This window comes from Larus michahellis, chromosome 2, assembly GCF_964199755.1.
Source record: "Larus michahellis chromosome 2, bLarMic1.1, whole genome shotgun sequence".
In the NCBI taxonomy this organism is placed as follows: Eukaryota; Metazoa; Chordata; class Aves; order Charadriiformes; family Laridae; genus Larus; species Larus michahellis.
The window spans coordinates 165,207,266-165,233,157 of NC_133897.1; the positions used below are offsets into that span (position 1 = coordinate 165,207,266).

At 40.9% G+C, this 25,892-nt stretch overlaps 1 protein-coding gene across 10 annotated transcripts in view; it reads right to left on the reverse strand.

The window, feature by feature from the left end:
• Positions 1-19,547, reverse strand: part of PTK2 (protein tyrosine kinase 2) — a 222,193-nt gene extending 202,646 nt beyond the window's left edge. For all 10 annotated transcript variants that reach the window (XM_074577925.1, XM_074577923.1, XM_074577920.1 and 7 more), the window contains exons 1-2: positions 19,379-19,547; positions 3,859-3,917 (exon numbers count right to left, since the gene is read on the reverse strand). The gene's annotated coding sequence lies outside the window, so the exon portion shown is untranslated. The remainder of the gene's footprint in view (positions 1-3,858; positions 3,918-19,378) is intronic.
• Positions 19,548-25,892: the final 6,345 nt, after the last annotated feature.

The following is a 25,892-nucleotide window of genomic DNA, read 5'->3' on the forward strand; positions in this document are numbered from 1 at the left end:
TACTTTTATGTAAAAGACAACGGTTGCTCTGGGGACAGACCGAGGAAGAACAGCTATGCTGAGCAAAGGCCAGGACGGAGTTCAGGAAGGCATTAGGCACCACATGGCATAGTTTGTGTTCATTACATTCAGATTCATTGCTTTTAAAACTCTGCTGCCAATACACGGAATCACAGAATTTCAGAGTTGGAAGGGACCTCTAGAGACCATCTAGCCCAACTCCCCTGCTAAAGCAGGGCTGCCTAGAGCACTTTACCCAGGACTGCATCCAGGCAGAGCCCTTCACAGCAAGAACCCCGCCAGACAGAAGAGCGGATTCTGCACTCAGTCACTGGTGAAATCACACACGCTTGTGAGCCAGGCCTGCCTGGAAGAAGTTGAAGTTTACCATCACCTTGGTGGAAAAGTAAATCTTTCTCAACTCCCCAAAAGTCCAGAATAATAAACCAGACAAGCCCAGCAAAATTCCCCTTTCAGAAGCCAGGAGGAGCTATAAGCACACAGGTGTTCTTGGCAACAACCAATGTGCATTAACTGTCTTGACACTTGAGAACAGAGTGGTTACTCTTTACAGTTTTAAGCACAAATTGAAATCTTTTGAAACAGATTCTGTATTAAGAAGGGAAAAGCCCTGTATGTATTAAAACAAGAATACAAGCATAACATCCAAAATTTACAGAAATCATGGATCTTTAAAAGAATTCATTAAGGAAGCATTTCTTACTGTAAAAGATAAAAAGGAACACAAATATATCAATCTGCCAGAAACAAATGCTACGCTGGATACAACAAAGTTGCTCATCAAATACCAGTTTAATTTCAAGTGAAACAGAACCATAAAGTTGGAAAGCATCTGCTGTCACCTGCAGCAGTGATACAGTCAGGAGAACATCTTCTGGAAGCCGCATGTTAGGTGGAATTGCTAGCACCACCTACTGTCAATGGCTGTTCGACACCTTTGAAAACACAGACGCAATAAATACCCGTACAATTACATATACATACAAAACCCTTGCACAAATTCAGTGCATAAAGACTGGCCTGAGGAATAGATCAGAATTATAAAGCTAAAAAAACCCCGTTTCTCATAGTCCCTTCCTATTGATACATGTCTTCTGCGTTCGTTAGTAATCAGAGTAAATAACCAGCATCAGAAGACGACAAAAAATACTATACAAGCTGAAGCAATTAAGCGTCATCAATGCATTCAGGATTTCTGGATGATCTTAGCAGAGTCATTTAGTCAAGTTTTCTGCAATCGCCATGCTTTTCTCTTTCATGGACCTGAGACTTGGCGTCTCGCGGGGTTAAACACAGAACTGCCAAGTACTTTCCGGTGCTATTCAAATCAGTGAGAGATCTGCTTTTAAGTGTTACAACAAAAAAATGGTATGTCTGAGCACAGACCTAAAATTGATGCCTTTTATGCTAAATTCTGTGGCTCCATCCAATACAGATACTAATAATATCATAAAATGAATGGGTAAAGCCAGCACTACCATGGCAAACGTAACAGGAAAAAATCCATCCTGTAAGAGAAGGGCTTGAAGAGCACAGTGAATAGACAAGTATGCTTTTGGTACCAAACAAGGTGTGGTTCTGTGGAAAAAAAACATACAATCATGTAACGAATAGCTTATAATATACATAAGAGCTTAAATTTTTGCAATATGAATATAAGACTTTCAATAACAGTTTATGAAGCACTGGGTAAGCATGAGATTCAGTGCATTTTTCTGTTATTTCCACCGGAACTGTCATTCCAGTATTTGCATATATAATACCAATTTCAAAGAGTAAGTAGCACTAATCTCTTCCTCCTACCAAATCCCCAGCCAGAAAAAATACACATACTTCAATGTAAACCTGACAAGTCAGAAGTACTTGCAATTTACATTTAAGATCTTCTGCTGTTTCTTCTTCTTACTTGCCATTATATTTCACCACCTTGTTATTCACAGGTCTGGTCTTCTATAAAGTCTTATCTAGGAAGGTACTGCAAGATATTTACCTAACAAACTAATAAATACTTAGTTGTCATGGTTTTACCAGGATATGACTCACTTCAGCCTTTTACAAACCATGTATCCCAAGGAAGAAATGGCTTCAGTTCACAAAACATGTGCTTTTTTGCCAATGACATCACGACAGTCATAGCCGTTCCTTTTAAAAGGTCAAGCAAAATGAAAGGAAGCTTAAAAAACCTGAAATCACAGGTCTGATTTGTAGGCCTCTATATGCAATTAAACTTGTTTTCTGGATTTGTCACACTACTAGTTTTCGGCAATCAAACGCTATTTTAAAAAATGTCTGGGGGTCCATCTGAATCATAGTTCAGATTCAACATGATACATAAGGTGACAAATTTTAGCCCTAATTTATAAAAATATCAGTACTGGTGCTTTTTGTTCAAACTGAAGTACTTCAGGTTTTTTCCAGTTTAGGTGACAAAACTGAAGACTACTATTTTTTAAACCACTCAACTTACTCCTCAGAGTGGTGAAAGTAGATGGAATTCCTTTGAAAAACTAACTGCGTAATACAAACATCATTCCATACCAGAAAAGGGAAGGGAGAAATTAGAAAGGAGAAGCAACTAGTCGCCATAAGCTTGAAAACTGAAGTTTAAGAAAGGCTGACTAACATCCAGAGCACTCATGAAGTAAGAAGTTAAGCAAAAAAGCCCCTGAAGAATAAAGACATCCGCACCTGCAAATTTAGATAGTCAGGAGACACTGAGTGACCATCTGCTGTTTCCTGAGGGTGAAAAAATGGAGAGATCCTGGAGAAGCAACACTCTGAAGTTAAATTGCAAGGTAACAGTCTGAAATGTCCACCTGAAATGCCACATTTCCTTTGTTCTCAAGTGCATTACAGCCCAGGCAAGAACATTAACACAACCTAAAACAGGTGATACAGAAGTTCTACATAAAGTTCTCCACATCAGCACATTAGACACAAAAGTGCTCTTGAAGCAGCAGATGATGAACTTTGTTACCTGCCAGAGGCTAAGAAATAGAAAAAATAATGTAATACAGGCTCCCAGACCACCAGCCACAGGGAAGGCTGTAGAAGGAAAAAAAAAAACAAACCACAAAAACACACCAAAAAAACCACAACAGAAACACCAAATCAGAAGTAACAAAGAAAAAAAAAAAAAAGGATCACATAAATTATTCTACCCACACTCAAATGTAAGACTATTCCAAGTCAGCACCAATAAAAGCAGAAGTCAGAAATACTAAGTATAATGAGGAATAAAACTGAGGTTTGCAAATATAACCATTCACCGGGGGGGCGGGAGGGGGGCCACAAGGACTCCCAAAAAAAAAAAAAAAGGAGACCAGAAATAGCTTCCACGGTTATCCAACTTCTCTACTCCTGCTTATAGCAAAACTACTTGAGGATTAGGTGCCCCTACAGCAAAGATTTTGCTTGAAATAAATTTTCACGTATTACAGAAAAGCAGAATGTGAAAATAGAGAATCATTACTATTTCCCTCCAAAGCTAGCACATCGGTCTGGTCAGACAATTCCCAGCTAAGTAGTTTTGGTAGGTGAGAAAACACCTTACAATTTTCTCCCACGCACCATAAATTAATTGCTGCACAGGCCTACACACCTCTGCACCCCTCAGGCTGAACAGAAGGGCCATAAATGGGATGTCAGAGAAAGGCCAGTTCTAGGAGGCTCAGGGGAAAAGACAAACCAAGAAATTCCATTTTAACATCCACTGTTTAAAAATCTGTATTTTCAACAATAATTACAAGGGAAGAACAAAGAAAATAATCTCAACTTGAATCATTTTACCCAGAAAAGAAGCTGTGCAGAAGTGAAATCAGTAGCTGTTCCACATACCTTAAGTAGCTTTTCCAGCTCTTAGCAGCAGGTGCTCAACAAGGGATGAAACATGAAATCTGAAACAAACATTTAGAATTGATTAGGATATTTTCTTGACCTAACATTGAAGTAGTCAAATATCCAACAAATTTAACAGCAAATAACTGATATTCTTATCATGAAGGCACAATAACCTTCTAAAAGAATGCACTTTACAAGTGAAGATTATTTAGCTAGAGGCCCTTAGAAAACAAAACCAAATAAAAATAAAACAACAAAGAACCTAAACCAAACACAAATGAAGTTTGTAGAAGCCAGGGGCTTACATTTGACCTCAAAACAGATACCTTACAAAGCAAGTTGCCAGAAATCCTGTAGGTCCCATGAAACTAAAAAATGTCACAAGTTGATGGGTTTGGTATTTTGAAGAAGGAGGAAGGTTAAAGAAGGATTATGAAGAGAACCGTTCATATAGCTAACGTACATTTAATAGAAACAACAATTCAGTGAGTACTGAAAACCCTGATGAGTGTTTGAAAAAGTTAGCAGCATCCAGATCTAGAATTAGGAAGATTGCTTCCCTGGGGAAAAGAAGAAAAAAACAGAAGCATAGTAGTGTGTGGGAGGAACTAGTTGAAAGCATTTATTTCCTCGGGGTACGTGCATCATAGGACAGCCAAGCCAGTTTTTCACTGAAGTAACAAATACATACAGATATAGCTCAAAACACACATGTAATACATGGTCCAGAAAGAGTTCTGGGTTTTTTTTTCTGAAATGGAATGATCAAACCGAAAGAACTGCAGAGCTGAGTAATCTACAGAGTTGGTTTTGCTATTTTGCTAGCTGTTTTCACTCTTTTGCCTCTCAAATATATACGACAGGGACAAAGGCGGTAGCAGTAGAAAGCCTAAGCTTACATATTAAGCACTCAGAAATCGATTTGTTAAGAACTGCTTCTGAACCTTCATACACCTTTGCTATTTAAGTTTTTCCCACACACAAAGGCCACTGAAAGATTTCCACAAGAGAAGAGAATCCAATGAGATAAAGTAACACAACAAAGTTATGAGAAACTGTGCACAGATCATTTTTTTTGGTATATAAAAAACCAGAAGACTCCAATCCTATTTTAAGTGTTCATCTAAACGATAATAAACTGAAAAAAATAAGAAAACCAAAATATTCATATTTCTTCAGGTAAGCCACAAATGCACCACAGACACTCACCTGAAACACACCCCCATACCAGTGGGAAAAGTACCACTGAGAACCTGAACTGGTTTTATGGTGGCATGTGATTTTATGGTGACACTGCCTCAAAATACTGATCTTAAAGTTAACACAGAATCTGTTAAGTCAGCTGGCTGTCCCATTATCTCTACCAGACTGGGTGGCAAACGACAGCTTTCCCCAGAGTCATGTCTGCTCTGAATATTTTTAGGGAATTAGTCATGATTTGGGACAATTCGTGAAGACACCAACGATTAACACAATGGGAATGACATCATGACAAGTCCTTTATGAAAAGGGAAATCGCTCATGAGACTGTTTCTCAGATTGAGAAACCCGTGCAGTTATTGCTTTAATTAAAGATGTTTTCTGATATAGCAAAAGCTACTTTTAATTTCTGAGGCCGATAGTAACGACCTTTCCCCACTCCGGGAAGTTACGTCAATAGCACCCTTAAAGCATTTGTTAAAATAATTGTGTGCATAATACCATGGGACTTACCCGCATGCAACATCAAAAATGCACCAAACACAAAAACGAGAAAAATATTATTTTAATTGCTTAGGCATCAATAATGCAAACGCTTACAAGCATGCTAAATTTTCCACACAAGTTATCCCACAGATTTTCAATAGAACTACCCATGTGTGTAAAATCCAGTGTACAAACACATGCTATGGGATTTGATGTCGGACAGCAACCCTAGAGTGCAGATAAAGGGCCTCTCTTCTGGTCATTAGCTATTAAGAGAGTAACGTCATCAGAGACGATCCAAACACAGGATCATTTCATCTCCCTTACACTGACAGCCATTTCCAGACACACCTTCCCAAGATTTGTTCCTCGCAGGTTACTTACTGATTTAATTCATTCATCAGTTACTCCGGAAGCAAGCGGTGACAAGAACTCTCCTATGCTCAAGTTTGACCAGCTGTAACACTTCTTAAAACATCAATTAGTCTCATTCTAATTGGGATAAATGCTGAATGCTTCTAAAGTGGTCAAAAGGAGACTAAATCTAAGAAGTGGTTGGGTTAAGCAAAACATTGTGCTTTTATTTCAACTTTTTGTAAAAATAATAAATCTGTATATATCTTAATAAAATGGTGTCTTTAAAGTAAAAGAAAAAAAAATATCTGCTGGGGGGAAAATTTCATAGCTTTTAAATTTCTCTACTTTCTCCACAAGGGATAGGTTTTTAGTAAACTGAGAATATTGAACTGTTAAATTTAACACATTTTTTTGTGGCGGAAAACTATTCCTTTTTAGACTTTTTCCAACTGGCAGCTCTAAGTTGCCCATTTGGTCCGGCTTTATTTGTTTTCTTATCTTTTATCACTCGGCTTTATCTATCACTCTGTCTTACCTTATTTTCCTCTTAAAAATCATGCATAATCCTGTTTTTCAATTAAAAGAGAGAGCATCTTACTTGTAGATCTAAACCTCCGTATACACTGTCTGAAATTTTAAGTTTTACCTTCCAGTATCATTCTGTTCTCTCTCCATTTTGACTTCTTCACCAAGCATACCACTGAAGACATGAACCAGTTACTAGTAGCCAAGAAGAAAAATTTTAAAATACCTTCTAGGCGGGGAGCCCGTTCCTCAGCTTCCTTATGTTTTCAGTTACCTTTAATGCTCTTTGATCATGGTCTTCAAGAAAATTTGTCCTCTTTGCTCTTTTCTCATCACTCCATTAATTTACTCTTCACAAACTCCTCTCTTTGTAACCCTCTCCCAGATCCTCCACTCCATTTCAATACAGCAATTCATCATCTCAAGCCTTACAAAGCTAAAGACGGACCACTAATGACCAACAGTACTTGTTTCACTTCCCTCTCCTTCCACCTCTGATCTGCAGCAGCAAAGCAAATAAACAGTTTGGTGTTATGCAACATTTTCATCCTTATAAAGCATTTAACATGATCAGATCTGGTCTCTAATGATGCCCCTCTGGCACTGCAGTAAGTCACAGTAAAACTCCACAAAAGTTCACAGTAGTCAGGAAAGACTTCAAGAGCTCTGCCAGTGCAGGGAAAGAACAGTAACAGAATTTCTGGACACAAGTTATATTTTCTTTAGCAGAGATGAGATATAACTAAGTCATCTGCAGTGTTAGTGTCCCTGCTAGTTATACAATACACCTAGGTTTTTAGATACTTTCCTATATCATGTGTAAACAACTGTATACACGCAGCTCCCTCTACACATCGAGCGAAGAGGGGAACGGACCTGCTTGGTGCACTTTTAGCACCAAAAAGAAATCTACACAGGAAAATAATACAACACAGCCCTGAGCACAATCTACTACCAGATGACCCATGTCCTTCAGGATAAGTCCCAGAACAGTCAAGGCAGTTATTGAATTCTAGACTGACTCAAAGACGCTATTTGCGCAGACACAATGCTGTGAAGATTTAGTAGTCTTTAAACCCTCAGTGTTTTAGGATAATTGGTATAAAAGTACTAACTTGATCTTGATATTGCCTAGTGGCTTGAACACAGAAGAATGTAGTCCAGAAACCAGAATTTGGAATAGACTCATTGGACCCAAACATCCAACACACCACCACAAAACACTGCCAGCCTCACCACCAGTAGCTCTACAGAAACTTTTAATGAGATTGTTGTAACTTATTTGGGTGAAGAACGGGAAACTTCAGTAAGATCTCAATTCCCTATCATATTAAAACCACCAAAAAAATAAAGGAGTCCATACTTACTATCACCCTCTTATTCATAAGGGCCATCACAGAAAATCAGCTACGAAGACGAAGATTTAACAACACAGAACGCAAGTTTGATGTAACACTTAAAATTGCTGTAACACAGACTCAGTCCAAAACACTATCATATTTCAAGCGGCAGCTGTGCATTAAGTACTCCCGTTATATGCAGAGCCACAGTTTCCCCCTCCCCTTTTCATTTTGACTACACTTCAAATCCTTTCTCAAGACTCACTTCTTTTATCTTGCCTTTCCAAAATTGATCTCAACTCAGCAACCCACAAGGTCTTGCCTTATTTTACTCCTTCTATCAACTTCAAGAGTAAGGTATTAAAGCAAGTGTGCTTTATGTACATTTATTTTCAGAACTTGCTGCAGTCTTCACCCTTCCAGTACTTCCACTCTATGATCTCATTTGCTGTAATACGACCAATGTTCTTACTCCCACTTGAGAATACTGTAGTTCAATATCTATTTTCAACAGAAGTAACAAAGACTTTTGAAAGAAAGAACTTCAATGCAATCCCCATCTATCTCCCAGAAGCCACATAGATAAATACATTACAGAACTCCAAAATTTGTTTCCTAGGAAGGGAAGCTCCTGCGTTCAATACTCTTCTCAGATTACAAAACAGTTTAAAGGTTTTGTTTGCCTTTAAGAGAGGAAAAAGCTGATTCAGTTGTAAAAGGAAGTCAATGATACACACTCTTTAAAAATTTAGAAGTCTAAAAATTCCCTCTCTTATGTTGACAAAAAGAGAGCAAGGCATAAAACTGGCTGTTGAGTGCCCTGGAATAGCATGAGACAAGCAGTGCTGCCATGACACAAAGAAATCCTTCCCCTTCAGCTAAGGCTGAATAAGGGGGGACTCGTAGCCTATGACACAACGACACAACGAAACTTTCACTTCATTTAAATCCCCACCTGAGGATTAACCGTCTGTGCAGCACACCATCTTCGTCTAAAGGTGCCTAATCTCCTAAAGAAATCCACTTGGTGATTTATTAATTTTGTGTGGGTAACAAATTTACAGCAACAAGGGAATGAAATCCAGAGTAGTACCGAAGCTCAGTTTCTTATAAAAATGAAATATTGATGCAAACTCTAGGCAGAAGCTGGAACAGAAGCATATTTGATGTTATATCCGCTCCTTCTTTTGACTCCATTCCTTGCCTAAATTTTGCAGGGGCTCTGACTATGTTATTTTTGTTTCCATCCACAACCCGAGAAACACAAGTAATATTCAATCTAATATTCACAAAGTGTTCAAGAAGAGACAAAGTCAGAATATCCCCACAAGAGAAGCACATGATATTCTTCCCCCCTGCATTTTTCAATCCTTAAACTGTACACTTCTGGAAATGCATTGATTTTTCCTGATAACCAATGATTAATTAAAACATCCAAAACAACTTATGTATATATGCACTAAAGCATATAATAACAATGCTACCCTCCTCCTTAGATGAGATTCTCCCCCACCAGCAAAAATCATGCAATTTATACAGGCAATACTAAACAAGAAATCCACATAAATTTGAAATTATTAGATTATCCTGATAATGAACGCAATAGTATCCAGTCTGACAAGGTGCTTTTATAACTTATTAAAACAGAATTCAACAGAAATGATGAGCACAAGACTTCCCCTTGCCTGCACACCACATTGGTTTTTTTTTTAAATTACTTCTAGTTCCCCAGACCACAGCAAATGGCTTAAAGAGTTTATACATATTGCACAAATGTACACTTTTAGCTCCACCTTCTAGTTTAGAGGCTCCCTGAAAGCCCAGATGTAGCACTAAAACGTTAATTTCAGCAGCTTCTGCCTCTGAAGTTTAACATGATGTTTAAAAAGCTACCTGATCAACGAGTTTATTCTTTCATAAGAAAGATCTCAAATGCAGGGTACGTCATTAATACCAGTTTCCAGCAGAGGCTGTACTGAGTACAGAAAGACAGAGACCACATTTTAATTCGTCTCCACACACATTTTCACTAAAGATTACTTAATTCTGTTTCATAAGCTCAGTAGCAACTTACTCCTTCCATGACAAAACGCTGAGAAATATTTTGACTTGCTTTAAAACAGATTAACTTGAGTTACAATTAAGAGGAAGCCTACTGGTGCAGCATCAAAACACAAGCTATCGTATTAAAGAGTGAAAGACAGACATCAAAAGAAAGCATAGATCCACCAGAAGTTCCTACTATTCTGAAAGCAAAGCTCAGTTTATCAATACATAATAAAATATAGTCATTAATTAAAGGGCAATACCAAAGGGATAAGAAAAGTCATTCTCCAAGGTGACTTCATTAATTTGCTTGCACAATTTAGAAGTCTTGCATGAAATTTGTAAGTATACAAGGAAATGCAACTAAGCTAGTTGTTCTAATATCAGCAACCAGTTTCTAATTCTGTTTTTCAAGCCATATCTAGGTAACATCTGCATCTATAGAAGAGCATGCCAATTTCATTTACGGGAAGGATCTTCTCTCCGTGACCTTTACAGCCATCACTGAGAACAGCATTCCACAAAAAAAAAAAAAAAACCAAGATGCTTTGCCTGTAACAGATTTACATCAAAGCTGCACAGTCTCAGGCAACAAGGTAACAGAGAGGACGTGCTTACAAGAGCTCCGAGAAAGCCGTCAGCAGCTGGGGTTACTGTCACCTACCTTTTGACTGTCAGTGTAAACCTGAAAATAATAACTCCACATTCTTTACCCGTTAGCATCACTAAAATCAGTGCTGGATAGGACTCAACAGGTCACCTTGTCAATCTGCCACTGCTGAGGTAGGGACAAACAGCATTTCCTTTCTGACAGATATCTAATTTGTTCTTAAAGACAATCAGTGACAAGAGTCCCCTCCCTAATCTATTCCAATGGTTTGTTATTAGCATTAGAAGTTTTCCTCCCCAAGTAACCCAAGTCTTCAGTCCTACTACTTAAGTCAACCATTTCTTGTTTTAGCCCCTGTAAGCCTTTATCTTCTGCCTCCTTGTAGTAGCCTAATGCACATGAACAACTTAAGACTACAAGGAGGTAAAAAAGTTAACATCGTAATTTGCTTAATTCTTGTGTGTCATATTCTTCAGGTATCTGATCTGCTACCAAAAGCATCCAAGAGAGAGGAAAACCCTTTCTTGAAGAACAGTGCCCCAAAACTGAACACAGCATTTAGACTAAATCCTACCCAGACCAAATTCCGTAGAATGATGACTCCAAGTATTTCCCCGCCTTGATATATCACAGTCGAGCATTTCTTTTTCCGCATCAGCAGAACCAGGTTAATCCTAAACTGCGCACCAGTCAATCAATAACCTGCTTACTCAGCTCTTGTACAACTTGAAAAGTATGTTTTAGGCAGACATTTGAACACCAAAATTCAAAAGGCACTAAACGCACAGTAGGAAGAGGCTGTGGATTTGCAAACCACCAGAACAAGTACAGAAAAACAGCCACCTTTGCGATTTATACAAACTAAAATGAAAATGACAAGATAATTAATAAACCAACTGGAATCTAGAAGCCTCTAGGATATTGTGCTTAAGCCTGACATAGATAATGAGAGCTGATAAAAATTCAGAATTACTTCTTCAGCCACTAATTAACAGCATTCCCATAACAGTGCTGTTAACACAAGAGCAGGAACAGAAACTGTAATTTGTAACATTTGCAAAGAGCTACACTGCAAGGAAGAGACACCTCAGCAGCAGGGAAAGGTTTCCTGGGTGAAGGCTGGCAATAGAAAACTAGTTAAAAACGCAACAAAATGGTCTTCAATGCAATTAAAAATGGAAATTAAGATATTAAAACCCTCCAGCTAATGGAAACATGCATTTTTATATACATATCATTGACCAGCTTTTGTTCCTACTCATTATATAAAATGCAAGTGCGTTTTATTTAGTAAATGCAAATGTAGTTCCGACTCAGGCATTGTGAAAGGTTAACAAGTGCACTGACAAATGCGAGTTAATTGCAATGACCATGACAGGGTTCATTCCAAGCAGCAAGATGGCACCTTAAATGAACTACTTGGATCTGACATCATGGTTTCTACTTTTCCTTGTGAGGGCTGCCTCAAACCCCTCTACTAAAAGCACTTCAGAGTCACCACATATTCATATGCCAGTGGACCGAGCCTGAGCAAAGCACTGTCCTTATTTTAAAGGGGAATAAACAACAGCACAGCAGCTAAATTAGTTTAGCCAACATCAAAAGGAAAAAGAAAAAAGAAGCACCATAGAAGAGGTAGAAATAAAATTCTTGTCTCCTGACAAGGCTGCGGTTGTATCAATGTTTATCATCTCTTTCCACCACTGGTTAACAGAAACAGTGGTATCAGGAACGAGGGGTCCTAGCTATTGGCAAAAATACAGCAATGCCTCCATCAAGTTCTGGAACTTGCTGGGAGAAAGGCTGAAGAAAGGGCAGTAAGAACTTAAAGAAGTACGAAGGTTAACTCTATATAAAGAGTAAATTCAAGCACCTGAACTATGAAGGTACCTGTTACATGTTACTTCTGTGTGTTAACAGCCTAGACTGTAAAATCAATTATGAAGAAGTAACCCTGCCTTTAAACAGCTTCCACTACAGAAGAGCATCAGTAAAGGCACAAGGGGGATGAAGGAGACAACTGCTAAAACCTGAGGTATGAGCAGGCATGAAAGAACCACGAGAGCATGCAGCCACCAGCAAACGGAATTTGTGCTTGAAGAAAAGTGTATTAGAAATAGCAGAGGAAAAAAAAGTTGAGAAACAGCTTGGTTAATTAACCAAAAATAAAAAGGAATTGAACTCTTTTAAACACTAACTTAATTTTTAATTCCAACATTCTAAACCAGAACATGGACAATTTTCCCCTCAAAGGACAGGGAGATTACGACTGTTTAGTCCAAAAAAGGAAATCAAGAACTGCTATCTATGTAAAAATAAGAAAATGGCAGTAGATTTTATGTTTTTACACTATCTTTCATAGAAAAAGAATTTTAAAATTGGCTAAAATCAGTAAAAGGAAATTCTCTTTTAAAGATCACAGAATTTCTGAATCTCAATGCTACAGAGTATTACTGAGGAGAAAATTGCCTCAGCATTGATGCTGAACATAAAACTTACAACAGACAGGATGAAACAAGTATTGATTGATATAAGTCCCCACCACTAGTGTAATTCAGACGTTAGGATTTATAAGCCTCTTACTGGTATCTTCAGTAGCAGCAATCTTGAAGGCAATGCTAGGAAATTATCAAGTGTAGATGGACCCAAGACCATACTGGCTATTGAACATCCCATAGATTGTATCAGTAAACACTCTTTGCAGCGTTAAGAAAGCCCTGGGAAAAAGCTAGGTACCTGCTTGAAGATGTGCATCCCTATCTGCAAAATATATCATTTAGCTCATTTTGAGCTTCTGCTAAACTAGACTTCTGCTACCCCCTTGCAACTGAATTATTTGCTATCCTAGCAGCAAGAAAACGGGAAAGAGTAGTAGCTCCTCCTTCCCATATTAAAAAAAAAATAAAAATAAAAGAAATAGTCAGCTGCTGCTTCAAATCCTTCCCAGGAACTTTTAATCAGACTAAAGAAAAAATCGTCTCTGCCTTCCACAGATACTTTATAGCATCAGATGGTCCGCCCCCTGTCCCCTCCCCCAAACTGAAATAAAACAAAAGCAGGAATTGCACATTTTCATGTGTGGGTAAACAATGAAAAACCCCAAGCATGGCAGCAGGAAGCAGGAGCAGTTTGCAGCCAGCAGAGCCCTCTGACCTCTTTCTTACTGTGCCCAACAGCAAGAACAGCTTTGGCTCTGTCACTACAACCTCTGCAAAGGCAGGGAGAAGTGCATCATTTAAGGACTCTTGACATATACGCTGTCTAAATGCTTCTAAATTTACTGTTCATCAACATACCTAGAATGATAGCAGTCGCGAAGAATATGTGATCTCCCATTCCTGTCTCCAGGACAACTGATGCACACGTTTTGCTTATACAGTTTTGGTCAAAAGGAAGGAAATTAGTCCAGGGTCTTAAAACGAATTAAATTACAGTTCCATGGGCAGGGAAAGAGTCAACATTAATATTTAGGATTAAGCTCTAAACTGACCCATATTGTACTGTGCAAAGTTGGAACCGTGCAGCAAAACGAAACTGAATTGAGTGCTTGTCAATTCCCATGGGGGGGGGGAAAGAGAGAGAAAAGAAAGAATAATACTTCAGTGCAATAGGAAACTAACAAAGACTACTTGAACTTTTTCTACATGCCCCTTCTGCTCTGAACACAACAAAAAAAGGGGCAGAGGAACAATGCAGAGAGTTAGACGGTGGAAAAAAAAGTCTTGAAGTCACAGGGGACAAAGGAAATCCAATACAGGAGAGTTTTACCAGTTCAGCCATGGACTGCTGCAGAACTGAAGAAAATTTAGATATACCCGCAATTAACGCTGATGCAAGCAATCATCAGATGTTCTCTAGCAAAGCCTGTTGCTTTGAACTTTTCTTATTTACCTCTTCCATCCCAGTTTTTACTTGACAGAAATTGCATTCAAACCTTATAAACCAGATTTCAGAAGCTATTCTCCGATTTCTTAATCTCCAGATTTAAAGTATTGTCAGAGCCAGAGAGCATTCAGCTTCTGTGGTTCTCCTGCCACCTCTGAAACTACTTCTTCCATACACACGATCCCCTGTGTCAGCTCCCTCCAACAACACATCCCCGTGATTTAGCTTTCAAAACATCCCCTTCCAAGTTTTAGTAGTTCACACACCTTTCAGCACAACGCACCTGGGTAATCCCAACTGTCTCTCTTGGGTCTGCTTTAATACAATTAGAGAAAATCAGATCAAGCCACCTGAAGTTTTTTGTGCTTTTGGTTGGTTGGTTTACTTTTTTTGTGCACTTGGGGATTTTTTAAAATCATTTTCTATTCATGAAGACTTAACACTCAAATTCCTACCTTAGGAAGTTTACATGGTAGAAAACACAAAGCCAGAAAGGAATGACATAGGGAAAAAAAATTTAAGACTATAACACAAAAACTGCAGGTTTCTAAGGCATTCAGTCCCTAAACAGACACTTTCTTCAACAGTTTATCTGACTAGCCATCAACCACTGCCTGAATATGGAAAGCACGACATGAAAAACAAGAGCTTTTACACAGATGTACTTGATCATCTCCACAGAAGTTCTTCCTCTCCTACATTAAAAAGACTATTTAAAACCAGGTATCTATGTGGGTGTCACATTTTCCATTTAATTTCCCATTCTTTCAACTTCACATCTTTCTAACAGACACAATAAGCCACATTCATTGAACCTGTGGTAGAACACACTGGGCTTCAGAGGTTCCTAAGTGGCAGTCATATACAAACCAAGAGACTGACTTGAAATTGCTAACAATTTACAAACTCTAATCTTGCATTAATCTGCAAACGGTTTTTTCAAACACACACAAAAAATTAAAAAGACAGCTTTTAGTACAAAAGAACTATCCTGTAGAAGTTACCATTCAGGGAGACAAGCCTCGTCATAGTTCAGGTGCTAAATAAGTACATTGAAAATTAGTTTTAGAGTGTTCCTAAATCCTTTCTGCTGTCATTCCACACAAGAGCTCAAAGCGACACAGCAAGGATTTTTTTGTTGCAGTTTTTAAAACGCTGACCTCTAATTAAAACTTTTTCAGTAAATTAAGTCAATATGCCCACATTTTCATGTTACTAAGCAATGGTACTTGAAACTTTAGAACTACACTGACACGAGATAAGAGGAAAGACAGATTTAGTTTGGAAACCACATCTGATGGAGCTAAATATCACTCACAGACTTGACAGCTGTCCGAAACAAAGACTTATAACCTCACTGCTAAGTAGTAAATAAAACCTACGTTTTCACTGCTAACATCCCAGAGTGGTAGTTGTAACACAGGAAAAAAAGATCTGGAGTATGAATTCTGGCATAAGAACATCCTTTTTAAATACCTTCTACCGATTTACTGAAATTTGTCCAGAATGTGAGAATACGGAGGTACTTTATGCAATAATCTACATGAAATGTAAAGCTACGGATGTTCAATTTAAGACAAAAAATTATGCAAGACTAAAAACGTATAAGATTTGAATATACAGATTTTACAGCAAAATTACAACCTACTTATAGTTACCAATATTCTGCAAAACATGACTCTTGTTTAAACAGCAGTGCAGGTAGCTGTCAAAAACCTGTAGGTGTGCACATATACATATATTTAAGAACAACCAGCTGCACAACGTACTACTATATTTTGTACTATTCCAAACTACACTTTGAAAACACAGAAAGTTCTCTGTCATAGTGAAAAAGACTTTTCTGCAATTCCTAAGAGATATGGAAAGGAATGGGAATAGCGTGTATTATTATTATGAATGTTACATCACACGAAATACGAGACTGCAGCACATGGCAATGCCTACCAGGGGAAGAAAAAAAATTATAATTTTGTTATACAAATGGCAAGAAATAAAAACTCACCGCATTTATATACACATTAAAAAAAATAATAAGAAAATCCCCTAACTGTCAAAGCCACCTGGTTTACTACTCAATCTCCCAAAACCACTCCTGCTTTTCTCTCCTCCTATCACCCCCCCTAATATCTATTAGCTTGGTGGAATTTACAAGACCAAGATTTCCCCCATTCAACTACTAACCATCATGTGGTAAGCCATTATATTTTTTAAAAATCACCTTTTCAACAATATGTAACATACTTTGAAGCAAAGTTGCATCATTAGATCTCTAGCAGCTGAAACCATTTTTAAAGCTATTTCAGCAAATTACACATCCAAGACACAAGAGTGCTATTCTAAGAATATTCAGTTCTGGATTAAGTACTCCAATACACTACTAGTTGATTGATTGCTGTCATCTACACATGCTTAGTACTTTTAATAACACCTAAGGCCGAGAAAAGCATAGAGCTTTTGACAAATAAGTACTATGCCATCTTCCTTTTACACGTACATTTTAACCTTCCTGCAAAATTAAAGGTCAACCAACACAAACATCAGTCCAAGCCATGTTCTACAAAAACTGGATTTAAGACATAATAGCAGAAAAGACAAATTAATTTCAGAACTGTTTTTCTCCTGTTGAATAGCCTGTAGAGTTTACAGTCCTGTGAGAGAAAGTGTTTCCCAGCAACTAGTGTCTCCTCCCTCTTTTCTTTTTTGCTGTTTATTTTGTTAACAGTACCCCAGATTTTAGGTCTGTTAAATTTATTACACAGGCTCCAATCTCACTGGTACACATAACACGTTCTTTATAAAATCTTAGCCATAAACCTTGCTTTAAGAAATCCAAAGGCTGTGACCTCCATCTGCAAATCACACCATACAGGCAAAGGTGTTCCAACAAAGATACGAGTTAGGATAACAGCCTGATTTCAGAGGTAACAAAAAAGGAGCCGGGTGGAGAAAGGAAGTGGGGGAATTTTGGACATGGACAACATCAGTAAGATAACAAGCTGTTCCAAATAACTATTTAACATTTAATATTTTCTGGCCCCAATCCAGTTATGCTCTTGACCTTACCCAGGTTTAATAGAATCAGAGATGATAAAGGCTTATTAGCTTTGAGGAATGTGGGACTTTTCCAAATAGCACAGGGGGAAAAAAAAAAAAAAAAAAGAGATATTAAACAACCAAAGGCCAAAGGAGTCTGAATTTTTAAGGGACACTGCAATACCACTTCACTTTTAAGCTAACATTTACATTAAACACTTCAATATGAATCCCCAAGCGTTTCTCCTTTCAAGTGAACTTTTTGTTCAACACATTTACTACAGCACTGCTATTATCCTAGTCAAACTGCCAAAAACTGAGCTGCAGGCTGACACTGCAAGAGTCCAACATTGGTACTAGGGCCTACAGGATAAACTCTGCTTTCTGAGCACTTAAATAAGACAGACTGCAAGTCAACTAACACACAGAAACAATACAGTGAACGGTCTTTCGGCCGGGGGACGGGGGACGGGGAAAAAAAAAAGAGAAATCAAAGGGAAAGGCTGCCCCTCGTTGCAAAAAAGCATCATTCAAGTAAAGAAGGTTTGGAAAGAGAATGGATGTGAAAATTGGCAATCTACAGCACATGCTTCAAAATTAGTCCCAGGGATTTCAGGAGAAAGATACTCCGTTACAGCTGCAGAAGTAAAATTTTCACTGTACTCCAAAATCGGGTTTACAACGGGAAAAAAAATAAAATCTAATTTCTTCAAGAACCACAAAGGCTCCTCTATTTAATCCAACTTCGGTGGCGCCAGCCGGGTCGATCCAAAGCAACGCTGAGGAGCACTTGCTCACCTTCTCCACTACAGATTTAGGAAGGTATCCCCGGGTGAAACCGTGTATGTGACCCCAAAGGTTGCCCCCGCTTCTCTTCGGATCACGCCACCCCGCTCTCCAGCAAGTGCGGTAGGAGAAGAAACCAAAAAAAAAAACCCCACACCAAAACCGAAAACTAAACCCCAGAAAACCCCAACACGCACAAAAAAGAAGAAACCTCAACCACTTCCCCCGCGCTCCCACCCGGGCTCTGAGAGGCAACCACAGATTTACCGGGCACGCCTGGAGAGAGGCCGGGGCAAAGCCGGGCTCCGGCGGCGAGGGGACACCGACACCACCACCACCTCCTCCTCCCTTTTCCTTTCCCTTTGTTTACTTTACGGACCGTCCCGCTCCGCCCGGCCGAGCTGCGGCCCCGCCGCCACCGGCACCTCGGGCCGCCTCCCGCCGCATCCGGTGGGACCGGACCGGACCGCCCCGGCCCCGGGGGGGAGGGTGGGAGCGGGGAGGGCCGGCCGGGGCTGGCAGGCCGGAGGGGACGGCCGGCTTCTTCCCGGGGCACCGTCCGCCCTCTGCCCGCAGCCTCCTCTCCTCCCGTTCCACCCCCATCCCGCCCGTCCCCACGGCGAAGCTCCCTCGCAGGCGCCGCGGGGAGGAGGGAAGCGGCTCTGCCCGCACCCCCCCAAGCCCACCCTCCCCGTACCCGCGTTCCCCCGCCTCGGCTGGCCGCAGCCCTCCGGCCGCGGGCTGCCCTCAGCTGCGGGCACCCACCGTGGGCACGGCCGTGTGTGCACACAAGCGTGTCCCCGTGGGGGGTGAGGGGGGTGTCTCCCGTACCCCCCCACCCCACCCCCGGTGTCCAACCAGCCCCTCCCGAGGGGCACACCAGGCACGGGCGGCTCTTCCCCTGAGCAGAGGGGGCCGACGGGGGAGGGGGGCACACGGAAGGAAAAGCCGCTGTGTTCCCCACCGCCCCCCTTTCCCCACACAGACACCTTTTCCCTACGCAGCCCCTCTTCTCACCACGCAGCCCCCCCCTCCCCATACAAACACCCTTTCCCCACACAGAAACCCCCTTTCTCCACACAGATCCCCCTCACCCCACGCACGCCCCCTTCTCCCTACACAGCTTCCCCCCCCCCCCCGCCTCCTCACGCCCCCATATGTAAGTTGGGGGCCTCCTCTCTCCCTCACCCTTCCGTCCCCCCCCTTCTCCTCCTCTCCTCAAGCATCCCCTGCCGCCAGCACTCACCGCGCTACGGGCAGCCGCCTCCGGGCGGAGGGGCGGCTGAGGCGAGGGGGGAAGGAGAAGCGGAGGAACCGTCCCGTCAGCGCCGGCTGGCCGAGGCCGCCCCGCTCTAGCTGGCTCTCCGCGGCCAGCCGCCCGCCCGCCTGCCTGCCCGCCCCGGCCACCCCAGGCCGCTCCCCCGCCCTCCCGGCGCGCTGCACCATGGGATGCGCGGCTGCCCTCTCCCTCCTTCCCTCCCCGCCCGCTCCGCTCCCCACACTAACATGGCTGCGGGGGATGGAGAGGGGGGTCAGCCCGACCGGGAAGGGCGGCGGAGGAGGGGGGATCCGCCCCGCCTGCGCAGGCGCGGGCTGCGGGCCTCAGGTGGCGCGGGCCCCGGAGTCCTGTCAGCGGCGATGGCGGCGGGGCGCGTCCCGTCCCTTCGCCGGCCTTCAGGGGCTCTTCCCGCTCGCCTTCCCCGGGTGGCTCGGGAAGAGGGGAGGTTTCACCCCTTTTCCTCCCTCGGTCCTCCAGAAGCGCCTCTTGAGGTCGTGTCCTCGCCGTCTCTCTCCTTCATCCCTGGCCGGGCGGCCCAGCTGCCCGGCGCCTCACACCGACTGGCGCTGTGGCCCTTATTGGGACCCCGGTGTCCCCTCCTGAGGGACATCAAAGACACAGGCAGCTGCTCCCCTGAGGAGATGGGGCCTTGCTTCATTTCCACGGTGGCACAATTCTTCTCTTGTTTCCACGCTGGGATATTCTCTTTCAAGGAAATCCTTGCGTATTTACTTGTATATGACCACAGTGTTTGCGTGCTTGTCAGTCATTGAGTATATTTAATAACCTAAGCCTGAAATAGACATTTTAAAAGTCCCTATTAATCCAACGCTTGCCTCTAATGGCAGTTGAACTCGGATTTTGCTCTTCTGCATGCTCGAGGCAGCCTGAGCATGAGCAGATCCCGAACTTGCCCTCTGGAAGTGTCCAGGGTGTCTGGAAACGGGAGGTAGGATGCGTTTCACTTTGGTGTTTTACGTATCTGCAGCTGAGCCAGCTGTCTGGGCTGCCTTAGAGTCCGCGGAGAACTAGTCAATACAGTCAATGCTGTTGGGATGTGACTCATCAAACATGGGTAGCTTACTTTAGGGTATGACAGGTCATGCTCTTAAACTTCCCTGTGCTTATTAGTTTTCCAGGCACCATAAGAAAACCCAAGGGAGATGTGCTGAACAAGTAGGCACCTACATCATAAATACAGTTTTTCAGGTGAATCCCACCTAAAATGTCCCCCTGCAGGAGCCAATCCATCAGGTAAGCTCTGAACATGATACAAATGCATTGAGCCCCATATAGAAATAAGTCCTAGAAACTCTTTTAAGCAGCAGTACAGCATTCCTAACCATCTTTTATAGAAAAGCTTGTCCATTAGAGTAGCTACTAACAAAATGGGAGACTTGGTGACTCCCTTAACCCCAGAGATTCCAACCTGAACCTGTCATTCTCTTGGGAGAGTCCTTTAACCAGCAGGCTGTAGGTGAGACAGGACAGCAGACACGCTCTACCCTTTCTACTGAAGCTGGACCACTCTGCAGAAATGAAGGAAGGAAGGAAGGAAGGATGATTTCAGTTATTTTGTAATTATTGGTCTTGGGATCGCTATTGATGCTCTTGCCAGAAAAGGTAGAAATGCGCTAATTAAAATTACTGATGACAGAAAGTTGGGAGACATCAATAAAGAGGATGTTCACAGTAACACACAGGAAAAATCCGATGCTCTTGAGGACTGGGATAGTAAGAATGGAAGGAAATGCATGAGTAAAATAGGAGCATGTTTTCTGATTAATACACAGGGAAGGGGTGGTATAAATACTGGAAAGGGAAAATGGAGCTTCATAAATATGATATGGTTGTTAGCAGTAGCAGGGAATTGCACTAAATGACCCTTCAAGCATTTGATCCCAATTAGTAATCATTTCTCCTTTGTCTCAGCCTTCACCAAAGATGTTAAAGTGCTCTAGCCTCTCAGCGAACTTGTGAAGAAGATAGTTATCCCTGTTTTTTTTACACTGGAAAGCTGAGACAGTATTTGAGTTGCCAAATTCACGCATTATTCACTGGATGAACAGGCCTAAAAGCAAATAGCTCCTTTCCAGGCCTGTATCCTATGCATACAAGATAGGAGCAATGCCTGCTTCCTGTCGCGCATAGTATATTATATTGATTTTATATACCGATTTAATAAACATTCGTCGTCTCAATATCTTTTCAAAATGTCCTTGCTCTAATAAATAATTACTATTCCTGTGTTTTTATAACTTTATCCTCTGGGCAACATCAGTGTACCCATTCTCTCCATCTTACGGGTGGAAAAACTATGAAGAGATACACAGGTGATTGATGGAGTAGACAGAGGGAAGCCAGAGCAATGGTAGAACGGTGAATCTGATTCTTGTATTTCTGCTCAATCTTTTAATAGTTACACTTTTTCATATGGAAAAGAAGTATGCTGCCTGAAGTCCTTGGGAGCTTTCCCATTGGTTTTAATGGGATGAAGGCAAGCCCAAAATAATATATCAAATTGATGGTTTGTAGCAATTCCTGAAAAGCTTCAGTTTCAGGTCCTGGTGAGATTTATTTTTTTTTTGTTGGTTTCTTGTTACTTTCTTTCATCAGCAAAATGCTTGTAAAAAGAGAAGCCTTCAGCAACATACTGATTTTGATAAAGCACTACTGGGAAATCTTTCTCACGTTACAGAATGCAGTTTTTAGTCAAATGTAGAGGAAGTTCTGTAAAAGCTGGTGGTTCAGGCTCTCAGCTGGGAGAGGGGAGCTGTGGTGATGTCCAATGAAAAGTTACATGATTATCGAAAAGGATAGTTTCAGTGGAAACTCACGAGACATGGCTAGGATAATAGTCATGGCTTCTCTATGGACGACAAGGCATCTAGATTCGAATCTCTGCTGTGTTTTTTTCCCCTCCAACTTCAGGGCCTCATCCAAACTAATTGCCTATGAGAAAGGTGCTTCCAGAAGCTCATCCATCCTACCCGTTGAGAATACAATGAATCGCTCTCTGATCACCCTTATTTTTCTCAATTGACTATGGGAGAGCCTAGGTAACTAGCGTAAATCTTTACATAGCTAAACTTTTATAAGTTGTGACTTGCACCTTTGTCTTCTAAGGTTCTTATTTTCCTCTGATTCTTGAGAACTTGCGCGGAAAAGTAAAATCATTTTCTTGCCCGCTCTGACTACACAGAGGTTGTTGGTAGGTGGAAAAAAGACTATCCCCTATAATTTATTATGGAATGATTAATATTGATGTAAGACATTCAGTTTAATACTAATGATATTATTTGTTCAGTCCATGCCATTATCTCATTTAATTTACAGTGGTTATTAAACCTGTGCCGCATTGGTATAAATAAAAAGGGTAGGAAACTCCATTATAGTGTAGCATGTATTGTCTTTCCTTTTATTAAGTGATGGAGCTGGGGCTAATGGCTGTAAAGAGAACTAGTTCTTTCTGGCGCTTTGGAGCACAGCTGCAGTCAGGCATCTTCAGCTTTTTCTGCAGGCTGGTAAATATTCATTAAAACAACCAGAGTGATTTTTAAGAAACGTCTAGATGTGGCGCTTCAGGGCATGCTCTAGTGGCAGAGATTGTAGGTTGTTTGCTTGGACTCGATGATCTTAAGGGTCCTTTCCAACCATGAAGATTCTGTGATTCTGTGATCAGGCTGATGGGAGACAGGTAGCTCTGAACTGCAGGGCTGTTTCAAGCTGTGACAATGAAATGCGGAGGGATTTGTAAAAAAAAAAAAAAGGGAAAATGTCAAGATGTTAAATATTTCACAAAATACATAGTAACATTCTTCATCGTAAGAGCTTTTCTGTTTTAATCATTTCAATCAACCCCAGATAAAGAAGTCTCCAATTGCATACATAAGCAGTCTGCATAGTACCCTGACACCAGTGAAGGAAAAGTGCATAGTAAATTCCTATTTTATAAGTAGGTAGAAATAAAACGACAATGCCCATCTTGTCAGAGTTAAAACCTGCTGCAAACCTGATGCTGCAAGTTTTTCTCATGTGGGAGTTTTTATATAGAGTTTTCATATTTAATCAGTCGGGTCAGCGGCGTGCGTTACCTTGAGGGATCAGGTCCTACGTTGAACAATGAATAACGCCAAACAGATGGAGGACGAGCGTTACAGCAATTAGGGGCACAGTGGTGTGTGCAGCCTCATGGTTGGAAGGTACAGACTTGAACAATTAAAGGCACCAAAATGTTAATAATGTTAATATGCATGTCTTTGCTTCTCTCTGCATTTAAAAAAAAAAAGGCAAACCATTATATTGTCATTTCTGGGCAGTATCTAGAGTAGAAGCTGAATGCAAAGTCACCAGTTGAGGTGTTTCTAATTTATTTAAAAAACGAAACAAAACAAAACACAAAGAAATTCTTAAGAAAAGCTTCAAGGGAAATCAGCAAAATTGCGTGGGATCAGGAAGGAAATTTCAGGTAGAAAATTTGGTGGGGAAAAAACTAATTAGCAGCTGGGGGACCCACTTGATCGGTTGCTGTTATTAACTAAAACCTCCAAAGCAAATGTTAATGTGTTAATTAGAAGCAGCGTAATAACTTCCTAGATTTCCCAGTGGGAAACAAAACAAAAAAACCCAAAACAAAACAAAAACAAGACAATTTTTTTTCTGAATATAACTGGCTAAAAACAAGCATGGCAGCAAGGGAACACTCCCACTGTGTTCTGTTCCGTTTTCTGGTGTGTGTTTGCAGCGTTGCTACCAGAACGGTGACGCAGACCACCTTACCTGGCCTTCCAGCAGGGTGACTAGGTGGAAGCATGGGACCAAGAAGTTTATTTACCTTTTTAGAGAATCAAACAAAATCTCTGTCCTGACTGGTAGCTTCAATTTCTAGAAAGAAAGGAAAGGTCCCACGTTGGCTTAATTAACTGGTTCCAAGGAAGAAATGGAAATTAAAAATTAGAGGAGAGATTAATTCTCTGGTTGGTACAAAAGCACAAGAGAGCCAGGAGACTCTCAGACGGAGCCCTAGTGTGATGGCATGGAAAGTAACAGTCATGGTCTATCCTAAAGGGCTGTACTTCCCATCAGAGAGTCTTTTCTTCTCATTTTATTTTGTCTTCCATGATAGAAATCAAACTTTTTTTTTTTTTTTTGCCAACCAGATCTCAGTCAAACTCTTAGCTGAGCCCAATCAAACCATATATTTTACAATTGCATTCTGTTGAGATCACACAGCATAAAGGGATGGAGTTCCTATGGACATTCAGAAACCCTTGAATTCTTTGACTTCTGCAGTTTTCTACCATTTGGATGCCTCGAGCTGTGCTGCCCACTTTCTCAGCAAGGCTCAAGAGAGGAGGAGGGGATTCAGCGCTCTTAGTGGGGCTGGCTTCTGGGACAGCCAAGGATGGTGCTTACGTTCCAGGAGCGAACTTGGTGGCTTTCCTCATAAAAATATAGACTTTTATCTCTTTCAATTCTGAGCCAACTCGCAATCCTTATATTTTCATTTAGTCAAACTGGTATTGAAAAAAATCCTTTTTTTTTTATTATTTATTTTGTCCTTACGCAGTTCTGGTTCTTTGTCACTAATCAGATCAAGTCAGCTTCTTGCAGGAACTGTGACAGTAGCGTCATCACTCTGTTCTCTGTCAAATCCCTCCCCAAATCCCTTCAGCTGCTTTGGTGAGCTTACACTTTTTCTGTAGAGCTTTTTGATGTGTAAAATGTATGCGATGTTTTGATCAAAGGAGTTCTTGTACTTAATGCAAATTTCAACACAGTTACGGCAGGCAGATGTGAATGTATAGATCTAATCCTCCTGATCTCCGCAGGGTGACACTGGGCCCATGGGACATCCGTCCTGCCAGCAACGAGGGCTGGGATGATTGGTGGGGAATATTTTTACATCTTTATTTTATTTTATGACTGTGTTAAGTCCATTTATGATAAGGTTAACTAATGTTCTGAACACCTATCGTTTAAAAGGTTCATATTTGGAAAAACTTGCCTTTTTTTCTTTCATATTTTCTTCAACATCTGAGCAAACGGCAAAAAAAAATCTGCTGTCTGCAATCCTTTTGGCCACTTTAAATGGCATTTGAGATGTCAGAGAATAATTTTCTGTAGATTTCTTTTCAAACACAAAACCAAATACATTAAGTACGGAGACTATTTTCTGTGGGTATTTATGGTCATTACTGACCATAGTCAGTCATAGTCAGTGAATGATTTTGAATATATGTGAATATTGATTCTTCTAATGTTTTATTTCCCAGTCTCTGTTTATTCAATTGTAGTATCACAATTTTGTTATCAACCTAATTTTTACTTCTAGGCAGAAGGAGTTCTGACGAGACAATGTGACCGGTCATCTTGGAATCTGTCCCAGAATCGTGAAGACTTTGATACTACTTTGATTTGGATTGCAGGAGTGGGATGCAGGACTAGTACTTGTTCCATATGCCTTTCCTCTGAGTTACAG